This window comes from Capsicum annuum, chromosome 8 (genome assembly GCF_002878395.1).
Source record: "Capsicum annuum cultivar UCD-10X-F1 chromosome 8, UCD10Xv1.1, whole genome shotgun sequence".
NCBI classification, from domain to species: domain Eukaryota; kingdom Viridiplantae; phylum Streptophyta; class Magnoliopsida; order Solanales; family Solanaceae; genus Capsicum; species Capsicum annuum.
The window spans coordinates 28,263,526-28,273,517 of NC_061118.1; the positions used below are offsets into that span (position 1 = coordinate 28,263,526).

General features: G+C 40.1%; 1 protein-coding gene across 1 annotated transcript in view; it reads right to left on the reverse strand.

Moving 5' to 3' along the window:
• LOC107838812 (ornithine aminotransferase, mitochondrial) overlaps positions 1-1,775 on the reverse strand; it is a gene marked incomplete in the record, with an annotated part of 6,195 nt that extends 4,420 nt beyond the window's left edge. The window contains 1 exon segment of the mRNA XM_047395365.1: positions 1,434-1,775.
• Between the last annotated feature and the right edge of the window lie 8,217 nt (positions 1,776-9,992).

The window sequence follows — 9,992 nt, forward strand, 5'->3', positions numbered from 1 at the left end:
AAAAAAAAAAAAAGACAAAAGAAGAAAACCCACCCCAAGCAAGGGAAGCAGAGAAGCCACTCCCCTCGCCACAAAAAGGAGAACGGGGAGAGGGAGGGGAGAAGGCAAGAACCCTATCGTGCTAAGTTAATAGGCTGCTCACATGAGACAGTCATGATGAGGCCGCTCTCCAAAGCAATTTCCCACTTATCCACCAGTCCATAAAAGTTTTATGGGGTGGCCACAAGAGTTCCAACAACTCGGACCTGCAAACATTGATCTTGTCTTGGAGTTGTACACCAATCTACTCTCTACAATCCAGGCAATATCAAGACATGGTAACTGTGAGACATGGTAACTGTGGGAGATCATTGTGGGATTTAACATGTCATCTTTATGCTCACTCTTATAAGTTCCAAACCACCTGATTGAGCCTTTAAACATTTTCATTGATTGGCCAAATTACAAAATCGTGAGGGACAGGGTTATGATCCTATTGCAAAATGTCTCACATTGGCTATATGGGGAACTGATGTGGGGCTTATATAAACATGGGCTCTTCCACCTTAATAACTAGCTTTTAGGGTGTTGTTCTCCTAAGAAATTATCAATGGTATCAGAACCACCAATTACCTTCCGTTCCTGGGATGGTGATGTCGGTATGGAAGGGTTTGGTTGCAGCTAGCAATGTTTATAACCGAAAAGGTGCCTAGGCACCTAACTTGAAAAGGGCTACCAGGAAAAGAGCTATATACACAAGTAGAGTGAAAGCTACCCCGAGTGGAGCTGACGGATACGGGGCATGATGGTTTGTTATGATCCTATTGCAAAAAGTCACACATCGATTATACGGGGAATTGATGTAGGGCTTATATAACCTTGGGCTCTCGTACTTTAGTAGCTAGATTTTGGGTTGCAATTCTACTAAGGTTGTATCATACACTCTTTGGATGCAGGGATCTGCTCATCAATGGCCAAGGTGGAACAATGAACACCCAGCACTACATGAACATGAGTAAGTTCCAAAAGCTCAATTGGGTGTGGTTAAGTCTTATCAATAACAAGATCTGACAAGTGGAGTAGTCCAATGTAAGAAAGGAAAGAGCCTGCATGATTTATTTCTTCATGACCGGACAACCTGACAATATTGAGTACCGGATGCTGAAGGAAATCCACTAAAATGAGGGACAATCCAACGAAGCGCTTGAACTTTGCTAACACCCTCACTGCACTGGTAATGAGGTCTACACTACGACCCTAAGGGGATAGGTTATTGATGCACCTACTCAGACCCTAGACATCACAAATGTCCAGGGTCTCAATGAGCGGTCCAAGCTTACACCAACCAAGGAACGAAATGTACAAGCAAATTTGCTAGACCAGATGCATAAGATAATGGAGTAGTAGTATCAGTACTGAAGTATGGACTTCACAGAATTGGATGTGGAACTCACCTTGCTATCTATCTTGAAATGGGTTTTGGGAGGCAAGATGGAACTGTCCGAAAATAAAGATGTTAACACTCAACATCTGATGAGCAGTGACTTTGAGGAGGGAGGAGAAGAGGAGTCTGATGTTGGTGGATCAGATGAGGATGAGGAAGTGGATAATGGTATAGGATCACCTGAGGCTTCTGACTATGAGGATGATGTCAATGACTCCGACAAGGAGTAGGCCCTGGGGAATTGCAGAGAGTATTTCTCACCTTCCTTTTTTTATATGCTTTAATATGCATTGAGGGCGGGCACTGCATGATTCGAGTGAGGATGAGGATACTGTCTTGTAACAACATTTTGAGGTCATGGATGTTTATTACCATAGGAAGTATTTTAGATCATAATACAACAACAAACGCAGTGTATTCCCACAAAATGGGGTCTGGGGAGGGTAAGATGTACGCAGACCATACCGCTACCTCCGAAGAAGTAGAGAGGTTGTTTTCGATAGACCCCCGGCACAAGTGGATGGATGACATAATAAAATCACGAATAAGAAATAGTAAATTGGAAATCAGAGAAATACGAAATACGCGAAAATAAGAGCGACATGAAAAAAGAAAATAGGGACTACGACATAGGGCCCCCACCTAGTCGTACCATACACTCACAAACCAAGGACACCGATGTACAAGCCTCGGATTACTAACCCGGCTACACCATAACACCCCGGACTGCAAGCTACAACCCACACACTCCCATTAGCCTTCTACCCTTATTCGTGACCACATCTTCCTATCTAGGGTCATGTCCTCAGTCAGTTGAAGCTGCTTCATATCATGTCTAATCACCTCCTGATACCAGACAAACAACGGAACACCAAAAACAGTCCACAAATTAGAAGAAATCCATGAGCCCTTTTGGAACTAGTTTCGGCCAACAACAAAAACACAAAAATACAAGATATAATGGTGTATTTATACACCAAAACAGAAACAAATATGTGAAGAACAAGATGAACACAAAGGCACAAGATTCGGAGTTAACAATAACAACAAGAACACAAGGTTACAACACAAACACCAAACACAATTACAAGAAAAGTAAAAGGATAGATAGATAGACCACATGAAGGTATAATCTTAAGAACCCAAGAATGGACAATCTTGGACCCTTAACACTACACACAACAATAAACCGATCTCTTACAATGATACAAGTTCGGATTCCACCTCCCAAGCATCAATGTTTCCAAGCAAAGCAAACAACAAAAGAGAATCCACCCTTTTGATGTACCTAGTTACAATTTCGAGTTTGGGTGTCTCAAAGGAGAGAGGACTTGATGCTCCTTGTGTCTTACGTCTACAACATACAAAATCTACCAATGAAACCCTAGAAATGTTTATATATTACAATAGAATTAGAAGTTAAAATGACCAAAAGGGCCCTTCAAGAATGGGCCTCCCCTCTAGTGTATGTAGCGGGTTGTTTTGGTGTGTATTTGGGCCCTTAAGTACACTTCTCTTGCACACACACTTGGACAACTTCAATACACACCCACATGAGTCTATCTACGTGATCGCACTCGTATCATCCTCTCCATCTTGAGAGGAATTTGCCACAAATTCACGATTTCACCTCGTTCAATTGGCCACTTCATAAGCGATTACTCAAAATAGTCCGCAAAACATGAAGAACCCTAGAGTTCAATAAAACTTAGCACGTATCAAAAACGACTCCAAAAATAGTCCACCAACAAGATGGACCCGAGAGCAACACAAACACAATTCGAGGCTAACATCTTCATTTTGAACCTCGGCTTTCTCTCCATCTTGAATTTTGGCTTCAATCTTATCCGACTCAAGTCTCCCTCCATCATATTAGCATTGTCGTAGACTACATATCCTTCATGTCCCTCTCGGCCATGTTCCTCTTCTTGGATGTGTAGGCTTTGGTAAAGAGGAGTTTCGATTGAGAGGATTGATTTGGTAAAGTGGACTGTTTTGGTAATGTGGAGCTTCGGTTGTGGAGCTTGGATGGGAGGAAATAGGCTTACAAGTCCTTCTTGTTGGACTTGATCAACCAGCGGGGGAAGAGGTCTACCTTGTTCTTGGTTTTGTGGGTAATTTGAAACTTGGCTTATGGCATTTTGTGATGAACTTGGAGGATTGGCTTTTGTAGGTAAAATTTTGAGAGTAAAAGCACGAGAGTTCCTTCGTCTCTCCATTCGATCCAACCTCTCACTCATAGTTACCACATCCGAGTGAATGTTTTCAAGACCCACATTTGCCCTAGCAAGGTCTCGGGACAAAGCATCAAGGATGGCCAAAATGGTTTCCATTAGGTTCAAAAGTTACCTACAAAACAACAAACAAGTTAGTTGTACAAGAATGGTCCTCACACTCCCTCTCTATTGTTTTGTCTCTCAAATTTTTCACACTTTGATCTCACAAGTGTCGTAACCTCACTTGTACTCCGTGAGGCATTGAGAGGTGGACCAAGTACCACAATGAGTCAAAAGAATAAGACACACAAAGGAACGTATACACGAAGAATGATTTCAAAACTTACAATTTAGTACTAGCTTGTAAGTTAGTAATGGAATCAACAAATGAAACTAGGAAACAATAAAATGAAACTAAGAAATCTAAAATTTGAGCCAAAAGTGTTACGTGAACAGTAAAAACGATGATGGCAGTCATGTATTGGTTGCGGTTTCTCAATTTTATATTTCAATTTCAAGTCTTGGTCCTATTGTAATTTGGAACTGGTTAGAGAGGGAAATAGAAGTCTTTGGAGCTCTTTTTTAATTCAAGTTTTAAGACTTTGACTTTCTTGTACTCCTCCTTAAAACATGGACCCTTGTATCATGAAAAGTTGTTGGAAAAGGGTTGATAAAGTCTTTGGTGGTTGGAGGTCTTTCAAGACTAACAATTCTTCACCTTTTTCCTTCAACTTATAAGATCAACAACCACCTTTTCTTCAACAACATATAGAGATGGTGAAGAACACCAAGAACACAAACTTTGAGTCTTGAAGTTCTAAGGTTCAAGTTGGACCCTCCAAAAAAAACAACACCACCTTTTCAAGCTTAAAATCCACAACACAATTCCCACAATACACGTTCAAAACTTGAACCAACAACAACAATCCCAACAACAATCAGCCACACTTTGGATTCACAACAACAATCAACTTTTAAAGCTCAAACTTAGATTTAGACTCCTTTAGTGTTAGGAATGAAGAAGATAACACTACTAACAATATAACACACAAAAAGGACTCTTAGATCTAAGTTTACAAGATGCAAATCTCGGCCAAGACACAACAAGACACAATTTTCAGCCAAGAACACACAAGTGGACAGATTGATATTTTATGGAAATTTCAGTTTTCAGTTTTCAGTTTTTTTTTTCTTATTTTCAACTAAGAGAGCCCAAGATTGGTGGTAGCGTAAGAACACGACCAGCCTTTGCTCTGATACCAAATGATACCAGACAAACAACGGAACACCAAAATCAGTCCAAAAACAGTCCACAAATTAGAAGAAATCCATGAGCCCTTTTGGAACTAGTTTCGGCCAACAACAAAAACACAAAAATACAAGATATAATGGTGTATTTATACACCAAAACAGAAACAATATGTGAAGAACAAGATGAACACAAAGGCACAAGATTCGGAGTTAACAATAACAACGAGAACACAAGGTTATAACACAAACACCAAACACAATTACAAGAAAAGTAAAAGGATAGATAGATAGACCATATGAAGGTATAATCTTAAGAACCCAAGAATGGACAATCTTGGACCTTTACTACATACAACAATAAACCGATCTCTTACAATGATACAAGTTCGGATTCCACCTCCCAAGCATCAATGTTTCCAAGCAAAGCAAACAACAAAAGAGAATCCACCCTTTTGATGTACCTAGTTACAATTTCGGGTTTGGGTGCCTCAAAGGAGAGAGAACTTGATGTTCGTTGTGTCTTATAAGACTTACAACATACAAAATCTGCCAATGAAACCCTAGAAATGTTTCTTATATATTACAATTGAATTAGAAGTTAAAATGACCAAAAGGGCCCTTCAAGAATGGGCCTCCCCTCTAGTGTATGTAGCGGGCTGTTTTGATGTGTATTTGAGCCCTTAATTACAATTCTCTTGCACACACACTTGGACAATCTACGTGATCGCAATCGTATCACCTCCCTCCAGTATTTCTTCGGCCTACCTCTACTCCTCCTGAAACCATCCATAGCTAGCCTCTCATACCTCCGGACTGGGGCATCCGTGCCCCTCCTCATCACATGCCCGAACCATCTCAGTCTTCCTTCCCGCATCATGTCATCTACCGAAGCTACTCCCACCTTCTCCCGGATAATCTCATTCCTAACTTTGTTCCCTCTAGTAAAGCCCACACATCCAACGCAACATTCTCATTTCCGCCACCTTCAATTTTTGGATGTGAGAGTGCTTGACTGGCCAACACTACGCCCTATACAACATGGCCGGCTGGACTGCCACTCTATAGAATCTGCCTTTAAGTTTAAGGGGCACCTTCTTATCACACAACACTCCCGAGGCGAGCCTCCACTTCATCCAACCTGCTCCAATACGTTTAGAGACATCTTCATCAATTTCACCATTCCCCTAAATTGTAGACCCCAGATACTTAAAACTGTCCGTCTTACAGACATCCTGGGAGTCCAACCTCACCACTACTTCATCCTCTTGCCTCAAGTCACCAAACTTGCATTCCAAATACTCTGTCTTGGACCTACTCAACCTGAACCCCTTAGATCATAATATATAAAGAAAAAAGGATTTTATTTTGTCCTTAATTTTTTCTTTTGTAGCTTTTTTTGCTTTTGTAGCTTCTTTAACTCTCATTAGCAGCATATAACATCCAACCCCTTGATTTTATTTTAGCCTCGATTCTTTTCTCGAGGGCCTTTGAATTGGGTTTTCTTTAATTTTGTTAGGAATAGCAATGACTTTTCCTGAAATTAGATAGTTGACGACCATCTAGAGGGAAGTTAGCCACTAGAAAGTAGACAGGGAACTTTAACCCTTAGGGCCAATTGAATGCTAAGTGCTAGGGTTAGGTGCTACATTGACCGAATAATACAATTCTAGGTTTTATCCTCTTGACTCTTTTTTGATGGTTTTGGCTTAATGTTGAACTTCTTGTTAGTTGTTTAGTCGAAAGTCTACATAATATTGAACCTAGCCGAGTGAAGCATTTCACTTTCGTGGGAATTAAACCTCTCCAAATATGCTTCCATTAATATTGAACCCTACCATCTCCCCTTAGTATCCCCCTCTTGTATGCACTGTTCACTGTGAACTTGCCATCCTTGTTGTGTTTCCACATATATATGGAGTTGTAACTTTTTCAGTGCACCTAGGATTCGACTCACCATACTCTGCCATTATTACCTCCTTCTATAAAGCCTTGTTTTCATTGATGGATCTCCATAGCCACTTCATTAGTAGGATTCTTTATGTATGTTCAGATTTCTGATACACAATCCTCCTCTTTCCTTGTTCAACATCACAGTACTCCACTTCACCCAGAGGAAAATCTAAGATCTAAAGTTTGTGGGTTCCTGGAAAAATAAAAATCCCATATAGTAATTGAGGAGATTGGAAACCAACTACCAAGAGGTCAAAAACAAGGCTTTAACAAGCACTTTCTCTACTATTAAACCAATAACACACTTCATTTATAAGTTTCCAACTTATAATTCTTATATATTTACTAGACCTCTGAATATAAATACAAGATCCGCACGTAAGTTTTTAGGTTTTCGGAACCCCCACCTAACCCTCTAAATCCGCTCCTGACTTCACCAGATAGTAGCCTTTGCCTTCTTTTTCATCCTTGCCATAACAAGTTGCTTATGTCCCTAGTTAGTCTCATTAAGCCTTTAGCCTATTCTTTTGGTAACCGCATTTGACGCTAAGTCCTTTTTTGTTCCACATGACCACAATTTTTGATCTCAGAGCTCCTATAGGCACTTAGACTCATGAAACAAGCGCCTAAAAGAGATTGGAAGTTTTGACAAAAAAGGAAACAGAAACAGAGGCGGTTGAGGAAAGGGGTTGAAAAAAGAAGATTGGATTAAGGGTGCATGTTCTTGGAAAGAGCTAATATTTGATACAAGCGTAAAGAGCACAAGGATTACAAGTGATACGAGTGAAAAGAGGGTATAAGCACAAGCATCCATACTCGAACCATATCCAAGAAGAGGGAAGAGTGTGAAGGCCTTTGCAAAAGAGTGGCAAACGGGTATCGAGAGCTCAAGACCATTCCTTAGGAGCCAAGCTCGGGAACTACAACGTCTTCAAGGCACATTCATGAAGATGGATGTGTTTGAGCATGTCTTAAGTTCGTCCAAGGGAGTGTGTATTAAAGTGTGAAGACATGCCTTGAGTTTCATAAAAACACTACAAAGCAGCCCCATTTATACACTCCAAACCCACCTCCTTCATTAAAGGTAAAGGTGTCATTTCCCATCTCTTTTGTAATAGACTATGAGTAGGAACCCCTTAGTCTTATTTGCTTAGTTAGCTTATTCTTGAAATCACTTATAATATTGAACATAACTTTCCTCTCAAGAAGACAGTAGACCACCACTTTGACATCACAAGAAATGGTTTCTTCTTTTCTTGTGTGTATCGGCTAGAAACGAAAGTGCTTGAGTGAACCGAGTTCCTCTTGTGTTCCGTAAGAACGTGGTGCTTGTTAACTTGTTTTGTGGAGGTTTTAGATTATTAATACACTCTTTAGTTGTTGAATTATGAGTTCTCATTGTGTCAAATACATATCTTCTTGATCGTTTAAGTTTGAGTTTGTTGTTTTCGTTTAGTGTCTTGTGTGTGTGGACTGTTTGTGTGTTTGCGGACTGTTTTCGTGCTCTTTTAGATACCGTTTGGTATCATTTCGTATCAGAGCCATCATTGATTTCGTTCCCACAAGATCAATCTTGGGATTGTTCACTCAAAAATTAAAAAAAAATGTTGAAAAGCTGAAAAAACTCAAAAATAGTAATCTGTCCACGTTTTTGTGTTTAGGCCGAAATTTGAAGCCTAGTTTTCTCGTGATTTTTGTGTGTTTTGTGTGTTCTAGTGTTAAATCTTTGTTTCCTAACATTAGAAGAGGTGTCTAAGGTCGAAAATCTCACAAAAAGAAGTTATTCTACGAGTTTGGTGTCTTGGCCGAAGAGCTGTTATTGTTTGGCTGAATTTGTGTCTAGTTTCAGGTGTTATTTTGCTTGTCTTAGTAGTTTCGTGTGTTACCTTGTTGTTCCCCTAGCACACTTGAGTTGTTCATGAGTGTTCTTGTTGTTGTTCATATTGTTCTTGAGATGAATGTTCAACAAAAGGCTTGTTTAATTTGAAAAAGGGAAGAGAGAGGGGCAAAATCTTGTGTTTGTCTTAGGACTACTTTCAAGACAACACTAAAGTGGTAAAGAAACAAAGACCCACCAAAAAGCTTGCTTACCAAAAGAGAGTCAAAACATCTTTCAAGAAAGGCAAAAAGGGGAAAGGGACAAAGACAAAGCAAAAAGGTGTTTTGCCATTTTAGTGCAAGTTGGTGAAAAGTTGATGGACACCTTTTGACCTTTGAAAAAAAGAGTCCCAAGCCTTGTCTCATCATTCCAAAACCGAAAATCACACCAAACAAACAATATTGAATCATTCAAGTTGGACTACAACAAATTCAACAAAACAACACCCCAAGCAGCCAAAATTATAAAAAAAATTATGGGCCACACCAACAACAAAACTCAAGACATAGGACATTCCTAGTTTCTTTCCTTGTCTCTATTAGTTTCATTTTTTTTATTGACTCCTCTACTAGTTGACAACTAGTAACAACCTACTAAGTTGTGAACTAGGTTTTGAGTACTTCTTTCGTGTTAAGCGTTACATGTGGTGCTTTGCTCGTTTATAATTCGTAGTTGTTTTTGGTTCAAGTGCGTACAAAACTTCTTTGAGTCTTCAAACCGAAATTCACTCCAACTCAAGAGTAGACTCATTCCCAAGTTCTTACAAGTTGATAGCGGGCTTACAACACTTGAAGAACCAAGTGAGGAAGCCGAGTGTGAAGAATGTGTGAGCGTATTTTGAAATTGCAAATGAAACCCAAAAATTCCAATGCCCCAACCGTGGACAATAATGTTATGAATGTCCGCTTAGCTAGTCTTGAAACCTTGTCTCGAGGTGTGGCTAGGATAAGGCAAATGTTGAGAAGTTGGGTTCGGATGTGGCCTCAACGAGTGAAAGGTTGGAGAGGGTGGAAAGCCAAAGGAGTTCTCGACCTCATACCCCTCAAAACAGCTCACCTACTATTACTCCCGAGACCTTGCACCAAAGATTGTATCCACCAAGTGCTCCAAACCAAGTCAATCTTTACTCCCAAGTCCGAGAACAAGATGGACCTAGCCGTTCTTCACTCCACCAAGTTCCACAAGGAGGACTTGGAACCAAAATTCCATCCCTAAACCCGAATCCTCCACTCCAAAATCCTCCAATTCAAAGACCCTACACTCCACTAAATCC